The following is a 12,801-nucleotide window of genomic DNA, read 5'->3' as shown; positions in this document are numbered from 1 at the left end:
TGAAATGGTCTAGTGTTTGTATAATGTGTATCTGGATGACATGAACAACAATAAAGGTTCAGCTTGTTGTGATGTTGATATCAGAAATGAGTCATTCATATTAATAATATGTCATGTAATAACATTCAGTATGAATACATGGTGATGTATTGTAATACCATACCATCTGAACGGTACAGTGTGGGTGTGTGTGAGTCAGTGTGTGTAGAACTAGTGCCATCCTGCGTGGTGTGTGGTGTGTGTCTGCTTACAGGGCTGAGGAGAGGAGAGGAGGGGAGATGACAGTGCCCTGATGCTCTGTCCTCCCTGCTGGATGCTAGAGGCCATTTTGTTCCTGATCTCACAGAGAGAGAGACAGGTCTCGGCCAATGACAGCTCAGGTCTGGCTCGGATCGGCCAATGACAGCTCAGCTTGGCAGAAAACACCGAAACACTCAGTCTGGGTGGGAGGGATCGAGTGAGTGTCGTTTCTCTCTCTGCCTACTGGCTGCCTGCTCCCTCTCTCCCTCTATCTGCTCCCTCTCTCCCTCTTCCTGCTCCCTCTCTCCCCATCACCTCTCTTTCCTCCCACTCTCTCTCTCCCTTCCCTCTCTCCCAACCTCCCTCTCTTTCTCTCTCCTATTCCTCTCCTTCTCTCCCTCTCTCTCCCCCATCCCTCTCCTCCCTCCTCTCTTGTTGTGCAACCCTCCCTCTTAACAGAACAGGCTGAGGGAGGCTTTGTGAGGTTGCTGTTGTGCAACCCCCCCTCTCTCTGTCTCTCTCCCTATCTACCTCTCTCGCTCTCTCTCTCTCTCTCTCTCTCTCTCTCTACGCCTCTCTCTCTGCTCTCTGTTTCTGCTTTAACTCATTTTTCCTGCTAATCAAGAACATACCATGTGACTCTCTGCATGAGAGGGCACAGTCCTCCCGTCCTCCCTTGCTCGCTCTATCCCTCCCTCATTCCCTCCCTCCCTTTGCTCTGTGCACCCAGCGTGTGCCAGCAATAAGTGGAGTCAGAGAGGAGGGAGGGAGGGAGAAAGGACAGAGAGAGATATGGTTCAGAAGAACAGGCAGAGGGGAGGGTGAAGGAGAGAGAACGAGGGAATGAGAGAGAGAGAGAGAGAGAGAGGCCAGGATGATTAGATAGGCAGAAAGAGAGAGAGTATAGTATATTACTGAGGAGGTGCTAGGTAGAAAGAGAGAGAGTATAGTATATTCCTGAGGAGGTGCTAGGTAGAAAGAGAGAGAGTATAGTATATTACTGAGGAGGTGCTAGGCAGAAAGAGAGAGAGTATTGTATATTACTGAGGAGGTGCTAGGTAGAAAGAGAGAGAGTATAGTATATTACTGAGGAGGTGATAGGTAGAAAGAGAGAGAGTATAGTATATTACTGAGGAGGTGATAGGTAGAAAGAGAGAGAGAGTATAGTATATTACTGAGGAGGTGATAGGTAGAAAGAGAGAGAGTATAGTATATTACTGAGGAGGTGCTAGGTAGAAAGAGAGAGAGTATAGTATATTACTGAGGAGGTGATAGGTAGAGAGAGTATAGTATATTACTGAGGAGGGTGCTAGGTAGAAAGAGAGAGAGTATAGGGTATAGTGACTGAGGAGGTGCTAGGTAGAAAGAGAGAGAGTATAGTATATTACTGAGGGAGGTGCTAGGTAGAAAGAGAGAGAGTATAGTATATTACTGAGGAGGTGCTAGGTAGAAAGAGAGAGAGTATAGTATATTACTGAGGAGGTGCTAGGTAGAAAGAGAGAGAGTATAGTATATTACTGAGGAGGTGCTAGGTAGAAAGAGAGAGAGTATAGTATATTACTGAGGAGGTGATAGGTAGAAAGAGAGAGCGTATAGTATATTACTGAGGAGGTGATAGGTAGAAAGAGAGAGAGTATAGTATATTACTGAGGAGGTGCTAGGTAGAAAGAGAGAGAGTATAGTATATTACTGAGGAGGTGATAGGTAGAAAGAGAGAGAGTATAGTATATTACTGAGGAGGTGCTAGGTAGAAAGAGAGAGAGTATAGTATATTACTGAGGAGGTGATAGGTAGAGAGAGTATAGTATATTACTGAGGAGGTGATAGGTAGAAAGAGAGAGAGTATAGTATATTACTGAGGAGGTGATAGGTAGAAAAAGAGAAAGTATAGTATATTACTGAGGAGGTGCTAGGTTCTATTTTAAGCAATGTCTCAACATCTTCTACCCTCTAATTCTGACACACACACACACACACACACACACACACACACACACACACACACACACACACACACACACACACACACACACACACACACACACACACACACACACCTTGTTCGTTGACTCACTCCCCAATGTTTATGTCATACACATGTTCAGGCATATGCTGTACACACACCCATGTGCACACACACACACACACACACACACACACACACACACACACACACACACACACACACACACACACACACACACACACACACACACACACACACACACACACACACACACACACACACACACACAGACACACAAACACACACACACACACAGGCCACACAAGAAGGGGAGGTTTCTTGTGTTGAACATGGTGCTGGAATGTAAACACTGTGTCTTCCCAGTGAGAGAGGGAGAGAGACATTTTCCCTTTTGTATTTTAACTAGTTGCACATCGTTATAACACTGTATATAGCCATACTATGACATTTGAAATGTCTGTAATTGTGAGTTTAAGGTTTACTTATAATTTTTTATTGTTTATTTCACTTTCGTCTATTATCTGTTTCACTTGCTTTGGTAATGTAAACATATGTTTTCCATGCCAATAAAGCCATATGAAGAGAGAGAAGAAAGAGAGAGGAAGAGATAGAAGGAAGAGAAGAGGTACAGGGAGGGAGAAGTGTAGATTGATGGAAGAGAAGAGGTACAGGGAGGGAGAAGTGTAGATAGATGGAAGAGAAGAGGTACAGGGAGGGAGAAGTGTAGATAGAAGGAAGAGAAGAGAGTACAGGGAGGGAGAAGTGTAGATAGAAGGAAGAGAAGAGGTACAGGGAGGGAGAAGTGTAGATAGATGGAAGAGAAGAGGTACAGGGAGGGAGAAGTGTAGATAGATGGAAGAGAAGAGGTACAGGGAGGGAGAAGTGTAGATAGAAGGAAGAGAAGAGGTACAGGGAGGGAGAAGTGTAGATAGAAGGAAGAGAAGAGGTACAGGGAGGGAGAAGTGTAGATAGAAGGAAGAGAAGAGGTACAGGGAGGGAGAAGTGTAGATAGAAGGAAGAGAAGAGGTACAGGGAGGGAGAAGTGTAGATAGATGGAAGAGAAGAGGTACAGGGAGGGAGAAGTGTAGATGGAAGGAAGAGAAGAGGTACAGGGAGGGAGAAGTGTACATGGAAGGAAGAGAAGAGGTACAGGGAGGGAGAAGTGTAGATGGAAGGAAGAGAAGAGGTACAGGGAGGGAGAAGTGTACATGGAAGGAAGAGAAGAGGTACAGGGAGAGAGAAGTGTAGATAGATGGAAGAGAAGAGGCACAGGGAGGGAGAAGTGTAGATCTTGTTGTGATCTTGAAGTTCTCTGTAGTTAGACTCTAGAGGACTCTGGCTAGAGAAACCAACTGTAGAAGTTCTCTGTCGTTAGACTCTAGAGGACTCTGGCTAGAGAAACCAACTGTAGAAGTTCTCTGTAGTTAGACTCTAGAGGACTCTGGCTAGAGAAACCAACTGTAGAAGTTCTCTGTCGTTAGACTCTAGAGGACTCTGGCTAGAGAAACCAACTGTAGAAGTTCTCTGTAGTTAGACTCTAGAGGACTCTGGCTAGAGAAACCAACTGTAGAAGTTCTCTGTAGTTAGACTCTAGAGGACTCTGGCTAGAGAAACCAACTGTAGAAGTTCTCTGTAGTTAGACTCTAGAGGACTCTGGCTAGAGAAACCAACTGTAGAAGTTCTCTGTAGTTAGACTCTATAGGACTCTGGCTAGAGAAACCAACTGTAGAAGTTCTCTGTAGTTAGACTCTAGAGGACTCTGGCTAGAGAAACCAACTGTAGTTGCAGTCTCAATGCTTCACTATTGAAACTATTACGAACATTCTCTTTAGTGGGGTTTATGTTGTTGTTGTGGGGAAAGTAGGTCCTTATATCTGGTCGCTTGGTGTAGGGATACTGCACTGGTGTATGGATACTGTAGTTATGGGACAGTTAGCGTAAATACTGTAACTGTTGCCAGCCCCATGCCCTTAGGCTGCTTGTTATGCGGATCTCTCTCTCTCTCTCTGTCTCTCTCTCTCTCTCTCTGTCTCTCTCTCTCTCTCTCTGTTCAATTCAAAGGGATTTATTGGCATGGGAAACATGTTTACATTGCCAAAGTAAGTAAAATAGACACTTAACTAAAGTGAAAAAATAACAGTAAACATTACACTCACAGAAGTTTCAAAGGAATAGCGACATTTCAAAGATCATATTATATTCTCTCTGTCTAAATTCACCTCAGAAAATAGAATAGTGAAAGAAAGAAAGAAAGAAAGAAAGAAAGAAAGAAAGAAAGAAAGAAAGAAAGAAAGAAAGAAAGAAGAAAGAAAGAAAGAAAGAAAGAAAGAAGGAAAGAAAGAAAGAAAGAGAAAGAGAAAGAAATGAGAAAGAAAATAAAAGAGAACAATGCTAGTGTGGAACAAACACAGTTCTGTCACTCCTTTCCTGGTTGCCTCCCAAGTGGCACCCTATTCCCTATAAACTACTACTTTTGACCAGAAGCCTGTGTACTGTAGTACACTACAAAGGGAACGGGGGTGTCATTTGGGACACAAACCTTGTCTTTAGGAAATTTCCATGACTGCGTTCATTGAGTATGCTATCTGACCACAAGATTCTCCAGATTTTAAACAAACGTTCCCGCCTCATTCCCCTGAACCACACACACACACATACATGTTCCTGCCGCTCTAGAACCACAAACACATGTTCCTGCCTCTCTAGAACCACACATACATGTTCCTGCCGCTCTAGAACCACAAACACATGTTCCTGCCTCTCTAGAACCACACACACATGTTCCTGCCTCTCTAGAACCACAAACACATGTTCCTGCCTCTCTAGAACCACAAACACATGTTCCTGCCTCTCTAGAACCACAAACACATGTTCCTGCCTCTCTAGAACTACACACACACACACACACACACACACACACACACACACACACACACACACACACACACACACACACACACACACACACACACACACACACACACACACACACACACACACACACACCTTGTTCGTTGACTCACTCCCCAATGTTTATGTTCCTGCCTCTCTAAAACCACACACACATGTTCCTGCCTCTCTAGAACCACACACATGTTCCTGCCTCTCTAGAACCACACACACACACACACACATGTTCCTGCCTCTCTAAAACCATACACACAGGTTCCTGCCTCTCTAGAACCACACACACATGTTCCTGCCTCTCTAGAACCACACACACATGTTCGTGCCTCTCTAGAAACACACACACTCACACACACACACACACACCACACACACACACACACACACACACACACACACACACACACACCTATTCCTGCCTCTCTAGAACCACACACACATGTTCCTGCCTCTCTAGAACCACACACACACACACATGTTCCTGCCTCTCTAGAATGACAAACACACACACACACATGTTCCTGCCTCTCTAGAACCACACACACACACATACACACACACTCGCGCGCCTCCCTTGAACAGGCTCGTTTAACGGCTGAGGAGGCAGCGTATGCCTTCGTGCCACGGGGCACTGCCTCTTCGAGATTGGAAACACACACACCGATTGAAATCACACATGAGAACACACACACACATATGCAAACACACACACACACACACACACGTCAGCTGGTGTATATGTGAGTGTTTGCCCTTCCCGATAGCAGTCTTTTAGTTCTGTCTCTCTCTGTGTCTCTCTCTGTGTCTCTCTCTGTGTCTCTCTCTGTGTCTCTCTCTGTGTCTCTCTCTGTGTCTCTCTCTGTGTCTCTCTCTGTGTCTCTCTCTGTGTCTCTCTCTCTGTGTCTCTCTCGCTCTATCCCTGTTTAAAAGAGTCTGTCCTAGTGGCAGGCGGTATTGTCTCTTTGGTCCCTTGTCCCTATGTCCTCACCCCTCATGTTGACACACACCAGCGCCTGCGCATGCGTGCACACACACACACACACACACACACACACACACACACACACACACACACACACACACACACACACACACACACACACACACACACACACACACACACACACACCACACACACACACACACACACACAGTCGCAAGAAAAAGTATGTGAACCCTTTGGAATTACCTGGATTTCTGCATAAATTGGTCATCAAAGTCACAACAATAGATAAACACAGTCTGCTAAACTAATAACACACAAACAATTACAATTTTACATGTCTTTATTGGACACACCGTGTAAACATTCACAGTGTAGGGTGGGAAAAGTATGTGAACCCTTGGATTTAATAACTGGTTGACCCTCCTTTGGCAGCAATAACCTCAACCAAACGTTTTCTGTAGTTGCCGATCAGACCTGCACAACGGTCAGGAGGGATTTTGGACCATTCCTCGTTACAAAACTGTTTCAGTTCAGCAATATTCTTGGGATGTCTGGTGTGAACCGGTCTCTTGAGGTCATGCCACAGCATCTCAGACGGGTTGAGGTCAGGACTCTGACTGGGCCACTCCAGAAGGTGTATTTTCTTCTGTTCAAGCCGTTCTGTTGTTGATTTACTTCTGTGTTTTGGGTCGTTGTCCTGTTGCATCGCCCAACTTCTGTTGAGCTTCAATTGGCGGACAGAAAGCCTTACATTCTCCTGCAAAATGTCTTGATAAACTTGGGAATTCATTTTTCCGTCGATGATAGCAAGCTGTCCAGAGCCTGAGGCAGCAAAGCAGACCCAACCCATGATGCTCCCTCCACCATACTTTACAGTTGTGATGAGGTTTTCATGTTGGTGTGCTGGGCCTTTTTTTCTCCACACATAGTGTTGTGTGTTCTTTCCAAACAACACAACTTTAGTTTCATCTGTCCACAGCATATTTTGCCAGTAGCGCTGTGGAACATCCAGGTGCTCTTTTGCGAAATTCTAATGTGCAGCAATGTTTTTTTGGACAGCAGTGGCTTCTTCCGTAGTGTCCTCCCATGAACACCATTCTTGTTTAGTGTTTTACGTATTGTAGACTCGTCAACAGAGATGTTAGCATCTTTCAGAGATTTCTGTAAGTCTTTAGCTGACACTAGGATTCTTCTTAACCTCATTGAGCATTCTGCGCTGTGCACTTGCAGTCATCTTTGCAGGACGGCCAATCCTAGGGAGAGTAGCAACAGTGCTGAAATTTCTCCATTTATAGACAATTTGTCTTACCGTGGACTGACTTTTAGAGATACTTTTGTAACCCTTTCCAGCTTTATGCAAGGCAACAATTCTTAATCTTAGGACTTCTGAGATCTCTTTTGTTTGAGGCATGGTTCACATCAGGCAATGCTTCTTGTGAATAGCAAACTCAGATTTTGTGAGTGTTTTTTATGGGGCAGAGCAGCTCTAACCAAAATCTCCAATCTCATCTCATTGATTCGACTCCCGGTTAGTTGACTCCAGACTCCAATTATCTTTTGGAGAAGTCACTAGCCTAGGGGTTCACATACTTTTCCCAACCTACACTGTGAATGTTTATATGATGTATTCAATATCGACAAGACAAATACAATAATTTGTGTGTTATTAGTTTAAGCACATTGTGCTTGTCTATTGTTATGACTTGAAGATCAGATAAAATGTTATGTCAAATTTATGCAGAAATCCAGGTAATTCCAAAGGGTTCACATACTTTCTCTTGCCTCTGTACACACACACACACACACACACACACACACACACACACACACACACACACACACACACACACACACACACACACACACACACACACACACACCGCACACGCACACACACACACACACACACCATCGCTTTTAATGACCCAAACCATTGACCCAGGGTCAGATATTAACTCAACCTTCTAACAATAGAAAGCGGTCACCACTTTTTGGGAAGTAAGCAGCTGAGGAATGTAACCATTCTCAAATCCATAGATGGAGAAATGTAACCTCTCTCAAATCCATAGACGGAGAAATGTAACCTCTCTCAAATCCATAGATGGAGAAATGTAACCTCTCTCAAATCCATAGACGGAGAAATGTAACCTCTCTCAAATCCATAGATGGAGAAATGTAACCACTCTCAAATCCATAGACGGAGAAATGTAACCACTCTCAAATCCATAGACAGAGAAATGTAACCTCTCTCAAATCCATAGATGGAGAAATGTAACCATTCTCAAATCCATAGACAGAGAAATGTAACCTCTCTCAAATCCATAGACGGAGAAATGTAACCTCTCTCAAATCCATAGACAGAGAAATGTAACCTCTCTCAAATCCATAGACGGAGAAATGTAACCTCTCTCAAATCCATAGACGGAGAAATGTAACCTCTCTCAAATCCATAGATGGAGAAATGTAACCTCTCTCAAATCCATAGATGGAGAAATGTAACCTCTCTCAAATCCATAGACGGAGATATGTAACCTCTCTCAAATCCATAGATGGAGAAATGTAACCTCTCTCAAATCCATAGACGGAGAAATGTAACCACTCTCAAATCCATAGACGGAGAAATGTAACCATTCTCAAATCCATAGATGGAGAAATGTAACCTCTCTCAAATCTATAGACGGAGAAATGTAACCTCTCTCAAATCCATAGACGGAGAAATGTAACCTCTCTCAAATCCATAGATGGAGAAATGTAACCACTCTCAAATCCATAGATGGAGAAATGTAACCTCTCTCAAATCCATAGATGGAGAAATGTAACCTCTCTCAAATCCATAGACGGAGAAATGTAACCTCTCTCAAATCCATAGACGGAGAAATGTAACCTCTCTCAAATCCATAGACGGAGAAATGTAACCTCTCTCAAATCCATAGATGGAGAAATGTAACCTCTCTCAAATCCATAGACGGAGAAATGTAACCTCTCTCAAATCCATAGATGGAGAAATGTAACCTCTCTCAAATCCATAGACGGAGATATGTAACCTCTCTCAAATCCATAGATGGAGAAATGTAACCTCTCTCAAATCCATAGACGGAGAAATGTAACCACTCTCAAATCCATACACAGAGAAATGTAACCATTCTCAAATCCATAGATGGAGAAATGTAACCTCTCTCAAATCCATAGACAGAGAAATGTAACCTCTCTCAAATCCATAGACGGAGAAATGTAACCTCTCTCAAATCCATAGACAGAGAAATGTAACCTCTCTCAAATCCATAGATGGAGAAATGTAACCTCTCTCAAATCCATAGATGGAGAAATGTAACCTCTCTCAAATCCATAGACGGAGAAATGTAACCTCTCTCAAATCCATAGACGGAGAAATGTAACCTCTCTCAAATCCATAGATGGAGAAATGTAACCTCTCTCAAATCCATAGACGGAGAAATGTAACCTCTCTCAAATCCATAGATGGAGAAATGTAACCTCTCTCAAATCCATAGACGGAGATATGTAACCTCTCTCAAATCCATAGATGGAGAAATGTAACCTCTCTCAAATCCATAGATGGAGAAATGTAACCTCTCTCAAATCCATACACAGAGAAATGTAACCTCTCTCAAATCCATAGACGGAGAAATGTAACCTCTCTCAAATCCATAGATGGAGAAATGTAACCTCTCTCAAATCCATAGACGGAGAAATGTAACCTCTCTCAAATCCATAGATGGAGAAATGTAACCTCTCTCAAATCCATAGACGGAGAAATGTAACCTCTCTCAAATCCATAGACGGAGAAATGTAACCTCTCTCAAATCCATAGACGGAGAAATGTAACCTCTCTCAAATCCATAGACGGAGCTGTCGATGCAAAGGACTGACAATCCATGAAATCAAAATAAAATGTCTTAAAGTGTTTTAACCATGTTTGGATGTAACAATCCCAGATTGGCCCTTTAAGTTTAGGGTAGGGTGAAGGGTAACCTGATCCTAGATCTGTGGTTAGATGTAACAATCTTAGATTGGCCCTTTAAGGTTAGGGTAGGGTGAAGGGTAACCTGATCCTAGATCTGTGGTTAGTGGGCAACTTGTTCTGCTACGTCCAGACAGCCTGGGGGTTGAAGGGTTGACCACACTGGTCACTGTGGCTTGGCTGTGGGAGAGGAGAGGGTAAAATGCAATACAACACACACACCCACACCTAAAATGTCTTCTACTGTACAGCACAGGGACTGGCAGACTGAGCTGAAAACATGGAGCACCTGCACACGACATAGAAGGGTTGGGGTCCATTTGAATTGAAGGCAGTCAGTTCAGGAAGGAAAACAAGGCATCTATTTTCAATGACATCAATTCAAATCACTTCCTGAATTGACTGCCATCCATTCAAATTGACCCCAACCATGCTACAGCTCTGGAACATAGAATGAAGCTACACTATAGATACAAAAGTATGTGGACACCCCTTCAAATTAGTGGATTTGGCTATTTCAGCTGACAGGTGTATAAAATCAAGCACACAGCCATGCAATCTCCATAGACAAACATTGGCAGTAGAATGGCTTTACTGAAGAGCTCAGTGACTTTCAACGTGGCACCGTCATAGGATGCCACCTTTCCAACAAGTCAGTTCATCAATTTTTTGCCCTGCTAGAGCTGCCCTGGTCAACTGTAAGTGCTGTTATTGTGAAGTGGAAACGTCTAGGAGCAACAACGGCTCAGCCGTAAAGTGGTAGGCCACACATGCTCACAGAACGGGACCGCCGAGTGCTGAAGAGCGTAGCGCGTAAAAATTGTGTGTCCTCGGTTGCAACACTCACTACCGAGATCCAAACTGCCTATGGAAGCAATGTCAGCACAATAACTATTCCTCAGGAGCTTCATGAAATGGCAGAGCAGCCCATGCAGCCCTAAGATCACCATGCATAATGCCAAGTGTCGGCTGGAGTGGTGTAAAGCTCGCCGCCATTGGACTCTGGAGCGGTGGAAACACGTTCTCTGGAGTTATGAATCATACTGCATCATCTGGCAGTCTGACGGATTAATCTGGGTTTGGCGGATGCCAGGAGAACGCTACCTGTCCCAATGCATAGTGCTGACTGTAAAGTTTGATGGAGGAGGAATAATGGTCTGGGGCTGTTTTTTTTTGTTCGGGCTAGGCCCCTTAGTTCCAGTGAAGGGAAATCTTAACGCCACAGCATACAATGACATTCTAGACAATTCTGTGCTTCCAACTTTGTGGCAAGACTTTGCCATGACAATGCCCCAGTGCACAAAGCAAGGTCTATACAGAAATGGTTTGTCGAGATCGTTGTGGAAGAACTTGACTCGTCTGCACAGAGCCCGGACCTCAACCCCATCGAACATCTTTGGGATGAATTGGACACTGACTGCGAGCCAGGTCTAATCGCCCAACATCAGTGCCCGAACTCTAATGCTCTTATGGCTGAATGGAAGCAAATCCCCTCAGCAATGCCCCAACATCTAGTGGAAAGACTTCCTAGAAGAGTGGAGGCTGTTATAGCAGCAACGGGGGGACGAGCTCCATATTAATGCCCATGATTTTGGAATGAGATGTTGGACGAGCAGGTGTCCACACTTTTAGGGTATGATCCGATCCATGGCTCATGACCCTTTAGGGTATGATCTGATCTATGGCTCATGACCCTTTAGGGTATGATCTGATCTATGGCTCATGACCCTTTAGGGTATGATCCGATCCATGGCTCATGACCCTTTATGGTATGATCCGATCCATGGCTCATGACCCTTTAGGGTATGATCTGATCTATGGCTCATGACCCTTTAGGGTATGATCTGATCTATGGCTCATGACCCTTTAGGGTATGCTCTGATCCATGGCTCATGACCCTTTAGGGTATGATCTGATCCATGGCTCATGACCCTTGCCCTATATAGACGACCCCTTGATTTCCTCTGTTGCTTCCACATTTTTGACAAACAATTGCTACCTAGTTCCTTCACACTGTTACCTAGAACCATAAAGGGATCTCTGGCTGTCTCTGTAGGTCAGGAGAACCCATTTTGGTTCTAGGTAGCACCTTTTTTTAAATAGTCCACCTCCCCAAACTATTCTCACCAGGGGGGATAAGGACATGGAAACCTCCAACCTCTGTTGACCACTATTCATTTCACCCCAAAAAGGGGGATTTTAAACATCTGACGTACTGGCAACCTGGAAGGAACTCGATGTCCTCTTCCTCAGAGCTGCTCTTAATTTAGGGCCACAAATAAGGACATAAACAACAACATAAAACAACAAACTGGTATAGGGACAGAACAGGCATTAGTGGGAACCATGGGAACCAACGACCTCATGCCGATGTCATCAGCCGAGCAGAGTAGAACAGCAGAATAGAACTGCAGTCATCAATAAAATAGAAAACTAAACTGTATTCCCTCTCTCCTCTCTCTCCTCTCTCTCCTCTCTCTCCTCTCTCTCCTCTCTCTCCTCTCTCTCCTCTCCTCTCCTCTCCTCTCCTCTCCTCTCCTCTCCTCTCCTCTCCTCTCCTCTCCTCTCCTCTCCTCTCCTCTCCTCTCCTCTCCTCAACAATAACATTCCCCTTCATATAGACTGAAAGATTCAGAGTAACTAGAACAAGGAAGTGAATCATTCTACGAACATGTGTACTTTCTGCTGTTTCTTTTTTTCCCAGGACACAATTGCCACGGCAGCCATAGTAGGGTCTGTTTC

The 12,801-nt window shown here is 44.2% G+C and overlaps 1 protein-coding gene across 1 annotated transcript in view; it reads right to left on the bottom strand.

Annotated features, from left to right (window-relative positions):
* Positions 1-12,801, bottom strand: part of LOC106564370 (LIM domain-binding protein 1) — a 90,365-nt gene that overhangs the window by 76,717 nt on the left and 847 nt on the right. The window lies entirely within an intron of this gene.

This window comes from Salmo salar, chromosome 12, assembly GCF_965601325.2.
Source record: "Salmo salar chromosome 12, fSalSal1, whole genome shotgun sequence".
NCBI lineage: Eukaryota > Metazoa > Chordata > Actinopteri > Salmoniformes > Salmonidae > Salmo > Salmo salar.
The sequence above is the reverse complement of the archived record's forward strand: the minus strand, read 5'-3'. Positions and strand labels throughout refer to the sequence as shown.